Below are 12,772 nucleotides of genomic sequence, written 5' to 3' on the forward strand. Positions count from 1 at the left end.
TTAATTGCTTTAGAATAAAGGCTTTCAAATGTGGGTACACCTATGCCTAAGAATATGAGGGGAGAACACAGGAAACATCTTGTAATAGTGGACAACACATTTTATTTAGTAAGAAATGGCAAACTAGTCACAGGTATATTATGACCTATCTCAGATGAGGGTACATGGTAGATTGCATTGTTTGGAATGGGATATACAGACTACAAAAATTGAAAAACCACTGGTTTAGAAGGTAAAAACAAAAAGAAATAATACCATGTACTAAAAGCAACCAGAGATGAGATAAATAAATCACGCTGCTGAGTCCTGGGACAAAATTCTTCTCTCCCAGTTATATTGCTGATCTCTTATCCACAGTCTAGATTTGTTATACACTTGGTACTCAAAGGCTGGGTCTACACTTGCCCCTGTCTTTGAAGGGGCCTTGTTAATCAGGGTGATGGGAGAATACTCATGAAGTGCTGCAGTGAGTATGCTGCACTTCATTAGGCTAATTCTCCCCTGTGGCAACTTCGAAGTGTCAAACTTTGGAGTGCTGGAATGCGTGTAGCTTTGAAGTTGCCGCTGGGGTCGGGGGGTGGGGTGGGGAGGGGAATTAGCCTAAAGAAGTGCTGCATATTCACTGCAGCACATCATTAGTAATCTTCCATAGCCCTGATTAACATGCCCCCTTCGAAGTTGGAGGCAAGCGTAGACAAGTCCAAAGAGGTTATTCAAAGGAGAGGAGCCAGAGGAGAATTTTAAGGCAAAATAAATTGCACAGAGATTGGTGGAAAGTAGCATGTATCATATAAACAAAAGCATTGACAGTGTCACTAAAAGTAGAATTTTTCTTATTGTTGCTAACCTAGAATGATCAGGGAAGATTAATAGACAATGGAATTTGATCCTCATATTTTTTGTCCAATACTCAGATCTAGCTTGTCAATGAAAGGACAATTATCTAGAATTGAGTTTGGCTGGGAAGAAGAAATGGGCATTTATGGCATTGTCAAATCTCTCATAGGTAAAATAGGAGTCCCTCCTCTCAACAAAGAAAAGTCATATATGTTTTAAGAAGACATGAAATGAGGCCAAATCAGCACAGATTACAGCAAGAGCACCGAGACCCATTCTGGGCATCCTATTTCAGGAAAGATGTGGACAAATTGGAGACAGGTTAGAGAAAGGTACCAAAACTAAAGATCTAGAAAACATGATCTATGAGGAAAGATTGGTGGGAGGGGGGAGAGGGGTTTATTTAGTCTGGAAGAGAGAAATCAGAGGTGACAGGATAACAGTTTTCAAGTACTTAAAATGTTGTTACAATGAGGTGCAAAGAAAATGTTCTTCTTAACCTCTGAGGATAGGACAAGAAGCTTTGGGCTCAAATTGCAGCAAGGACAGATTAGACTGGACATTAGAAATATCTTCCTTGCTTTCAGTGTGGTTAACCACACACATAAATTGCCTAAGGAGGTTGTGGAATGTCCATCATTACAGGTTTTTAAGAGAAGGTTAAATTAAACACCTGTCAGGGATGGTCTAGATGATGCTTAGTACTGCCACAAATGTAAGATACTGGACTTGACATCTTGAGGTCTCTCTCTCTCAGTCCCATGAGTTTATGACTGCATTTCTCTTTAGCTCTGCCATGACTAAACACTCTCAGCTGAGAACTAAAATCAGAGACCAATGAAGTTAGTAAACAAAAAAGACTGTCTAATCTATTTCTATATTATTTGAATAATTTTTAGCTCTCTTCTTAATCAGTTTCAAATTGGACTTGAAAAATTCAGAGCCTTTATTCAGTAAATCAGAATATCCTGTTCTACTGGTTTCTGGACTAGATACATTCAGAGGGTGTGTTTACACTGTGCCCTTACCTTTAAATAAGATATGCAAATAAAATGCAAACAAAAGCAAAATGAAACTAGCAATCTTTAATTTTATAGCTCACAATTAGAAAGTGAGCACAACAACAAAGAGAATTTAAAAGCTATGACATTTTGAGGCTGATCAAAGGGCAATAATTTATGGAAGTTTCAAATGTAATTCAAACATTTGAATAATAAGAAACACATACACATTCCTCCCTATTTATTGTAATATTTGCTTTAACAGGACAGATTGACTACCTCCTTCTAAATGAGTGCTATAGGTGGACACCTGGTTTTAAGCACCTTCTCGAAAGTAGGAATTTGAACTTTGATCTCCCATATCCTGGATGAGTGCTCCAGCTACAGCAGGAAGGGGCGTCAGGACATAACTATCATTCTGTAAATAGTGCTTAACTTCTAGGCTGAATTACTGAAATAATTATGGGAAGTGTCTAAATTATTCATTTTCACATTTTTGAATTTTAATTTTCCTCCTATTCTGGAGAAATCAGTTCACCAAAATAGTTATCAATTTGCAAAAAGTTTTAGTCAATCTGCATAGTTGCTGAAAAAATTATTTCAGATGAAAAATTTTGTCCAATTGTATTTACTTAGCTCTGGGAAACTGAGCAGACTTTGGTAGTGATTATGAGCAAATATACTCCTTGGCACAAAGACTGATGGCTCTAGCATGTCCCTGACCAATGCACACAAAAGCTAAGAGCTATGAATCAGTGTCAGATTGAGAAAGTTGCTAAGAAATTCCAGAAAAGGCAGGGCTAGGAGGGCTAGAGGCAATCTTCAAGCATCCCTCAGGTTTTTTTTAGAATGCAAAAGCAATACAGCTCAACCAGAAAGAAAAGGTACAGGTTCAAACTCCCTCCTCCTGCACTGTGCCATGCAGCAACAGCCCTCATTCAGAAGGGCAAAGGATGCTGCTTGGCCAGAGAGCAGCCATGGAACCCCATGTCAGTGGAACCGTGGCAGCCCTATGGCTGGGAGCTGTCTGGGGCATGCCCCACCATCGGCCCCGCAGCCATGAAGACCAATGCTATATGGTGGGGGGAACCCAGAAGTCTTGTGCAAGTGTACGCACCCAGGCAGCCAACCTGACCTCCACTTGTCTGGCAGATCCCCTCATCCAGGACCACTCATGTCCCTAGTGCACTGGATGAGGGAGGCACAACCTGTATTTTATTTAAAAAAAAAAGGGAGAAGTGATATACCCTAAGGCTGAGGCTACACTACGTTCCCCTTCTGGAGGAGGAAGGGCAAATGAAGGAAATCAAAAATGCAAATGAAGCACTGATTTACAAATCTTACCCCTCATTAGCATAATCTCGCACAATCTCATTTCAGGAAGAATTGTGTAGATGGGGTTCTTTCAGGAAAAAAAAGCTCATCGACGCAGATGTTTTTGGTTTCATAAAATTATCTTCCTGAAATGAGATTGTGTGAGATTATGCAAATGAGGTGCAAGATTTGTAAATCAGCACCTCATTTGCATTCCTCTTCCGAAAGGGGAATGAAGTGTAGCCACAGCCTACTTGGGCTTATCAGGAAAAATTATTACTAAGCACCGACAAACAGCTCAGATAGTTACAGAGGTTGCCTAGTTTCTTTTCAGGTATAATTCCTCCTTACTCAGCAGATACATATATCATCCAGGATTTCTCATGAACTGTAATAAATTCTGACTGACTATCTCTTGTCTACTCCAACTACACCTTTGGGCTCCAAACAGTATACCTAACTTTGAGGTGGTATTTTACAGTTCTTGGAATTTTGGACTTCAGGCTCTGCATGTGAAAGAACAAGAAAAAGAAACTTCAGCACTCATGGCAAATAAAATTCAGAATATGAAAAAAATCAAAACAATTATTTTTTTAAAATAAGAGATAGTGGCATAATTATGCCACCATTTTATAACAATATAAGAGACTCTCCCTGACAATCCAGGTTTTCCCAATGCTGGGTATCATTAAACACAAATTGACATCAGTAAAAGACTGAGACATTGAGTACCTCCAAGCTGCGAGTACTAAAGTAGATTATACACAGATTTTTAAAAAAATGTGCAGCAGAAATGGAGAGAAAGAATTTTACAAATGCTGTAGGACTTGAATATGTTAGGGAAGGCACACTTCTCATCCCACATTGTTCCTTTTCTCTCCCTCCCATTGCCTCAGTGTATATATTTACGACGGGCCTGATTCGGTGAACTTTGTATAGAATAAGTTGCATTTACTCATGCAAACAACTCCACTAAAATCAACAGAACTACTCAGGCAAGGAAATGCTTCTCAGGATAAGGACTTGCATTACACAGACAAGTGGAGGAGACAAAAAATGCAAAGGAGGAAGTGATGTACATTTGTATGTGCTCCTTGCTTTTCAAAGCCATAGGAAGCTGTGAAAGTGTTCACCATGAAGCACAAACCTATCTGCTCCCCAGCTGATGTTACTGGACCAAAGCCACACACTCCAGTCTGGAATAATGGAATGGGTTGGGTCACCTTGATCCATGGGGAGGAGGTGGTGGCTGTGGAAAAACTCAGAAGGAATCACAAAATCAAAACAATAATGCTGAATCCAGCTTTCCCTGGCATTAGGACTGTAGCATGAGGCAGGAAGGGTGGACTGAAGCTGGGGATAGGGTAGGGGTGGGAAGAGAATCATGTGAGCACTACCAGGGAGAGAAGTGAGGCTGCTATTAGGGTATCCCTCACACCCTGCTGGTACTGTGGTTGCCGCTGAGCTCTGGGGGACACTGGTTGCCTGGACACTAGCTTCTGCCTCAGGATTGGCAGCTTTGTGTTCATAATACAGTGTTGAACAGCGGTAGAGCACTGATATTTTCTGACAGAGATGGTTCTGTTGCAGGTTACCAGGACAGCTGAAAAGTACCCAGCAACCTATGAAAATGCCCATGGAATGAAGGGATTGAGGAACCTTCATCATGTGATGCTATACCTACCCCATGAACCATTGTAAACACTTCTCATAGAACTTCACAGCCAATTGCCCAGTGGGAAAGCTATTCACCATGCATTGTTCTCTGTGCTATTGTGGTTGTGTCCCATTGACATAAGGAGCATAGTGTGGAGACACAACAGAGGTTTAATTATAGTGATGGCTGTACGTCACTATGACTTGTGCTGAGGAAACTCTAATGTAGACAGGGCCCTAGAACAAGTGTGAGGAAGAATGGGTAGGAGGGGGAGAAAACACGCAGATAAATACTGATTAGGAGAGCAAAGCTATTGGCTTGTCTGGTTAGCACTGATATACTAGACAGACTGAAGTTGTACATCTGTAATGGAATTGTTTCACTCTCTCCATGAAAGCTATTGGGAAAAGAGTATGGCTGTGTCTACATTACCACCTTCCTTCGAAGGAAGGATGGTAATGAAGCTGTTCGGAGTTTACTAATGAAGTGCTGCCGTGCATAGGCAGCACTTCATTAAGCAAATTCCCCCCACGGCAACTCTGAAGTTTTAAACTTCAAAGTACCAGCATGCGTCTAGCCATGGCACATCCGCCAGTACTTCGAAGTCTGCTTACTCCTCAAATAGTAAGGAATGCCTTATATTGCAATAGTGACTTTATACCTCAGGAAAAAAAAGCTCATGAACCACAAATAGCAAGACATGGTATCCAAGAAAAAGGAGTGGGGGTGGTTACCTAAGAAATCGGAAACTTCAGCTGACATGGCCACCAGACTGGGGTGGGGGCAGGAAAGAGTTCATGCTCTTTAGAAAGAAAGATCGTTAACAAACCTCTATCTCCTGGCTCTCTCCTGGGGCCTCTCCCCTCCACCATATAGAAATACGTGCGGGGAGCATGGTTACATTCCCATGACGTTAAAAATACTGATCTAGCAGATAACCTCTCATCTAAGGTGAACCTACCTAGTTTATCAGTTTATTATCATATGTATAACTAGTTATTTTTATGGTTGTCTTGTAACGAGACTCCCAAACAAATTGAGATATATTAAGAAGAGCAACAAAAATTTTAAGAGGTTTTAGTTAAACCACTTAAGTCTTATTTTTACACTGGTGGACAGAAGCCCAAAGAGAGTAGTAATACTTGTTACAAAAATACTGTGCACTGCATGTGCAGAACATAGTGATGGCTTGGAATTTGTTGGCACTGGGGGGAAAAAAAGATGTCCCCCCATTAATGTATGTTTCTTCCTTTAAATGGGAAATGTTCTTTTATCTTTACCCTTATCAAGTTGTTCTAAGATAATTTGGTCTTATTCCTCATTTTATTTGTTTCTTGAGGAGAGGCAGGAGGGATATTTCATTATCAGTGATTCTTTTTTGTAAATTGTAGCCAGTATTTTAAAGAACAGAATGAGAAATATCCAAGCCAAAACTGAGTTATATGTTTTATGGGAAAAACAAATATTCAGGCAATTTAGCCAGAGGACAACCAATATTGAACTGGCATTTCTTTTCAATGTATTGAATAAGAATGACTCTTCTAGAAATTAGTCAGAGGATTGCTGGCTGCCTTATACATACATTCTGCTGTGGAACCAAAGCTATCCTGCAGATAACACACAATGTTGGTAAAGGAACACATCCTACCCTTTTGCATCAGATCTTTTCAGAGCCCTCAACTGGGATTCATTTCATATTTGTCTCATCAGAACTACAGTGTGAACAGATACAAAAATATGACTCACTACCTGATCACAATGGTCATCATGAAGTGATCAATCATTCAGGCCACTTTTTATTGTTATTATGACAAAAGATAAAAATACACATAGTATTTATTATATTTTTGTGAGTCTATTACCCATACAGATGCCTTGTCTACATTACCTGCACAATCGATCAATGTCAGCTATGCAAATAGCGTAGCTGAAGTTGCCATACGTACTGTGGCATCTCAGTTGCAGGGAGATTATGGAGTCTGCTATCCTGTCGATGCCATCTACTCTTCTTCTCTTGGTGGAGTTTACTGGCATTTATGGGAGCAAGCTTGGAGATCAATTTATTGCATTTAAAGTACACACGGTAAATTGATGGATGATGGGTTGATCTCTGCCACGTTGATCCACCACATAGTGGAGACAAGACCAGAGTACTGTTTCACTGTTCTTAAATAAAACGCATTGCCAATCTGTAGGTCTAGCTGGTGTAAAGAAAAGTTAAATTGAAGGAAATGCTGATATTTGCAACAACTTTAGCTCAGCTCAGAGACAATACTAAAACACAAAGAACTTCACTGCAGAGTAAGACTTGAAAGACACCAGAAAAAGTCAGAACATAATCTTCTCAAGAGTGCCTGAACTATGCATATACTAAAGGTTGCTCACTCTTGTCACTACTAACCCTATACTGTGCAGAGGGTAGTTATAGCTATGTCATTCAGGCTGAGCTGAGTTTTGTGTTGTGACTATCATTGTTGAAGTACTATATTATAGTGCACCAGGAAACCTAGAGCACACGAGCAGGGTATACAGAGAGCAACTATTTGCAACGTTTAAGTGCTTTACAGATCATATTCCCATAGTGCATAGTATCTCATCTTACCAACAAGATCTGAGAGTCTCAGTTCAAATTTTTAAAATTGGGATATGAATATTTCACTTCCAGCTATATCGCAAAGTTTAATTCACTGACATTTGTAAATTGCTTGAATAACCTTCAATGGGCAGTGTTGTACAAATGCAAAGTGTTGTTATCTTTGGACTAGAACTGCTGACAAGATTTTTCCTCACAATGCTTGTTATATTTGACTTAATAACCCTAACTGCCTGATCAGGAAATCCGCTAAGTTGCTGACTTGAACAATTGATTTCAGTGAGTTTACTCCTGTCCAAGAAAATGACAAAAGTTTCTTTTTAGATAAAACTACTCCCTTTCCAACTTTTTCCCTTTCCAAGGCAAACCTATATCTGCAAAAAGAATATTGCTGTCATTTTGCTTTACCCAAATTTAGATCAGGAAAAATCTGATACACTCCCATGTATACATGTATGCGTTCCCATGTACTTCCTGCTCATACCCTGCCAAATATTGCTAGCTTCAGGAGGTTAAATTTTCTCTTTCAAAAATAAAATCAAGCATCTCATTTACTGCTGTCATCAAAACGGAGCTTAAACTATATACTTCCAGCTGCACCCTTGGATATGGCTGTTTCAGATAAATTCATGATATACAGGTTCTCAGATAAGCTTGTCATTTTCACTACAGATGTAGACATTTAGAAGACCAGAAGATAAAAAGCATTAAAACCTGTTGTGAATCTACCTAGCTCTAAGTCTACATCAAGCCCCCTAGATATGCTATAATTGCTAAATCCATTTCATCCTGCTTAATAATATTTGTTTTAACTAAATAATATGTGATTGAGTATTACTAGAAGATTGAGCATTAAGTATTATTCTCTGAAGATTGTTCATAATTGTACATGGAAAATCTTAATAAAATGCCTGACAAAACTCTTTAGCTAGCCTGTAGAGTTAGGACCATATTTTGCCCTTTGATATACATGCACAGCTCCCATTGTGCCATTTCATCCATGACTTTTAAAAGTCGACATCTCAGTATGGCCTATTTAAATTCACAGAGGTTGCGTAAACTCATCTGAATTTGAGGAGAATTCCTGCATGGTCCTAACTTGGGAAAAAAAAACCCACTGAGTTAGACAGGTCTTTGCCCACGAAAGCTTATGTTCCAAAATATTGGTTAGTCTATAAGGTGCCACAGGACTTCTTGTTGTTTTTGAAGATACAGACTAACACGGCTACCTCTCTGATTCTTGCCACTGAGTTAGCTGTATTAAAAGCAGCAGGATTTGGACCTCAGCACTTTGGCAAAATGGTGGATTAGTTGCAAACAATGAACAGTCTGCTTTTATTTTAGGTGCATCTGAAATATGTAGTCAAGCATAAAAGGTATCAGGTGTACAAAGGACATAGTGATGAAATACACACATTAAATGTATGCTGTAACAAAGACCCCCCATGCCTCAAGACTGAAATATATTTCGCTTAGCCAAATAAAGCCTTAGGACATAAGCTGAAGTATCTATGTTGTAAAGATATGTTAGCATAAATCAGGTAATAACCTTGCTGAACTGGTTCCTGTGTTTGATATCCTGATGTTTTGAAAATAACTACTGAGTTTGAATACTAGTGTTTATGAGAGGTCAGCAGACACCACAAGATGAGCATAAGTAGCCAGGGTGAAATATGAGAAGTTATGTTGATAGGGTGAGGTAAAGGTTAATGAGCAAAAGGGGATATACAAAGTTAGCCATAGCAAACAGGTTACCCCAAAATCAGAGGAGAGGTGAAGTTCAAATAAGGAAAGGGGGTTGAAACTTTCTTGTATATGTATGAGCATCATCAGGTATCAACATAACATATTATGAACACTTTATCCAAACTGACATGAACTAGGGGAAGAAACTAGATGCCAGAAGGATGGCCAGTAGTGGAATGATGATGTAGACTATAATGATAACTAACATTTGATATTATTACAAAAAGTACAGTGTAGGTAAAGCAAACACCATGTCAGTTTTGCACATGATTCTTGAAGGTGAAATAGTACCAAATATGGGATAGTAGCCAATGAACAGATGAGGAACAATTACAATAAGTTACCATCTAAAATATTTACCTCAGTAACTTGAATTTTATAGAGCAACATGTGATTCTTGAAAGGTCAACTTTGAGGGAATGGGAAAATATTTGAAGTAAAATAATTGAACCCATTTATTTTCCTTACCTGGGGATGTTCAAAAATATTTAGCAGCTATAGTTACCTTTATGTAGTGAGATTCATAATCAAACTATAAAAAATGTTAGAAATTAATGGAGTTTACAAAAGACACTGAAGAAATGCAAAAGAACAGGAGACATTTTGAAATGTTATTATATATGGAATTCAAAGGCAGCCAACTAGTCTAATTCTAACATTCTATAATTACAAATAAGTTTGATATTTTAAAAGTTTTGTGGTAAAGAGATAAGAGATTAACTCTTAACAGACTGTTCAGGGATTTAAGGCCAAAAAGTGTCCCCTATTAAAGAGTACAGGAAAAAATCCGTAGCGAACAATTGGTCAAGTTCTGTCCACAGATACACATGTACAACTCCTGAAAATCTGACCACTGAATTTGTTTCAATTGGTCCTGTAGTCCTTCCTCACATTTTTCCCATGAGAAAATACACATGAATACAGTATGAAAATTCATTCCCAGTAAATCTAAAGAATTTTAAGTCCATGTGTTCTTAAGTAAGCAACTTGGAAACATTGATCATTTCCAAACTTGAAAACCATGAACAATAGTTTATGGTTGCATGAGACAAATAGGACTTAATTTTATTACTTCAGTGAGTTATCAGTGAGGAAACTGAAACAGCCAGTGTATTGTATCCTCTCCAGTCCCTCTTCTCCTAACTGCAGTGTTCCAGTGTATTTTTCTTTATTAGCATATACACCATGGCATGGCTTTAGTTGATAGCTTGCTCAGACTTTTTTGATATTTCAGAAGAGCATGTCCTGTAACCTATGCTTCCAATTATGAATAAGAATGGCAATTACATTTTGATTACATTTTAACTGCTGCAGTAAAGAAAGATCTTTTATTTAAAGAGTCCTAAATGGCATATTACTAAAATGCATGAGCAGGATCCTGTAAAGTCAGCTCTTCAAAGCCATAATTCATTTCACTCAAACAATTTCTTCAGGGAACAAGCCTTTTTGTTTTACTCATCCAGAACTTTGACTGGTCAACGCTGCCAAAGGATTTAATCATGACTTCAGTATTTGGCCTCAGTTGTATGACTGGAAAGTATGAACATAAATACACTGTGAGCACGTTAATGTGATTCTGATCTGGATATCACCTTATTGTGTAAACCTTGGTCTCAGCAAAGTTCAGCTGCGATCATCTAACCCAGGGGTTGGCAATAATTTTTTTATAAGGGGGCCACTCCAAGATTTTATTAAGTGGTCAAGGACTGCACATTTCTATGGATGGAATGTGAGGTCTGGGACAGAGGTTGGGTGCAGAAGAGAGCTCAAGGTAGGGGACAGGGTGCAAGAGTGGGTCAGGGGTCTGGGTGGGCATTTGAGCAAAGGAGGAGGTTGTGACTTGAAGCAGGGGCCTGGTGGGAAGCTTCTAGGAGGGGGTATGGTTGTAAATGATTCTGGCTAGGGTGAAGGGTGTAGGAGGAGGTACAGGTCTGAAAGGATGTTGTGTCTTGGGGTTGGGGAGAGGAGGGTGCAGAGGGTTTGGATGGTGACCTGAGGCAAGGGTTTGAGATTCAGGGTCAAGGGGATTTCTGGGGTCAAGAGAGGATTCTGACCTAGAGAAAAGGGGGGTGCGGAGTCTAGAAGGGAGTTGGGCTGCAGGAGGGGAGTGCCAGAGTCAGGCTCTGGCCAGGAGGTGCTTACCTTAGCAGCTCCCAGCTAGCAACACCCTCAGGAAAGTTTCCAGGTTTGCTGTCAGGACTACACCACTCCATGTGGCTCTCTATGCTGTGGAGGAGTCTTTGTGTGCCACCTCTGCCCCCAGCAAAATCCTTCAGCTTCTACTGAGTGGGAAATGGTCAATGGCAGCTGAGAAATTTGCTGCATTTTCTCTGCCCCAAGCAAAATCTCTCAGCTTGTATTGGATGGAAACCAGCCAAGTGGAGCACGGAGATATTGCTGGGGACAAAGGCAATGCACAAATCCTCTCCCCCACCTCCTCCACATAGCAGAGAACCATTGGGAGCACCTAGCTTCTTAGCATGGTGCTGCTCTATGCACAGGAGCGGGACACTGGCCAGACGAAAAGGCTTGGTGAGCCATATCTGTCCTACCCCTTATCTAACACAATGCTGAACATAACTTGCCCTTCTCATAAGAACATAAGAACATAAGAATGGCCATACTGGATCAGACCAAAGGTTCATCCAGCCCAGTATCCTGTCTGCCGACAGTAGCCAATGCCAGGTGCCCCAGGGGAGGTGAACCGAAGACAATGATCAAGCGATTTGTCTCCTGCCATCCATCTCCCACCTTCAACAAAAGGCTAGTCACCATACCTTACCCCTTCCTAAAAGCCATCTATGGACCTAACCTCCAAACATTTATCGAGCTCTTCTTTAAATTCTGTTAGAGTCCTGGCCTTCACAGTGTCCTCTGGTAAGCAGTTCCTCAGGTTGACTGTGCGCTGTGTGAAGAAAAACTTTCCTTCATTAGTTTTGAACCTGTTACCCATTAATTTCATTTGGTGTCCTCTGGTTCTTACATTATGGGAACAAGTAAATAACTTTTCTGTATTCACTTTCTCCACACCCTTCATGATTTTATATACCTCTTTCCTATTGCCCCTCAGTCTCCTCTTTTCTAGACTGAAAAGTCCCAGTCTCTCTAGCCTCTCCTCATATGGAACCTGTTCCAAACCCTTAATCATTTTAGTTGTCCTTTTCTGAACGTTTTCTAACACCAATATATCTTCTTTCAGGTGAGAAGACCACATCTGCACTCAGTACTCAAGATGTGGGCGTACCATAGTTTTATATAGGGGAAATAAGATATTCTTTGTCTTATTTTCTATCCCTTTTTTAATTATTCCTAACATCCTATTTGCTTTACTGACTGCCGCTGCACACTGTGTGGATGTTTTCAGAGAACTATCTGCTATAATTCCAAGATCCCTTTCCTGATCTGTTGTATCTAAATTTGCCCCCATCATATTATGTGTATAATTGGGGTTATTTTTCCCAATGTGCATTACCTTACACTTACCCACATTAAATTTCATTTGCCATTTTGCTGCCCAGTTACTCAGTTTGCTGAGATCTTTTTGAAGTTCTTCACAGTCTGCTTTGGTTTTGACTATCCTGAACAGTTTGGTGTCATCTGCAAACTTTGCTACCTTACTGCTTA

Source organism: Carettochelys insculpta, chromosome 2 (assembly GCF_033958435.1).
Source record: "Carettochelys insculpta isolate YL-2023 chromosome 2, ASM3395843v1, whole genome shotgun sequence".
NCBI classification, from domain to species: Eukaryota; Metazoa; Chordata; order Testudines; family Carettochelyidae; genus Carettochelys; species Carettochelys insculpta.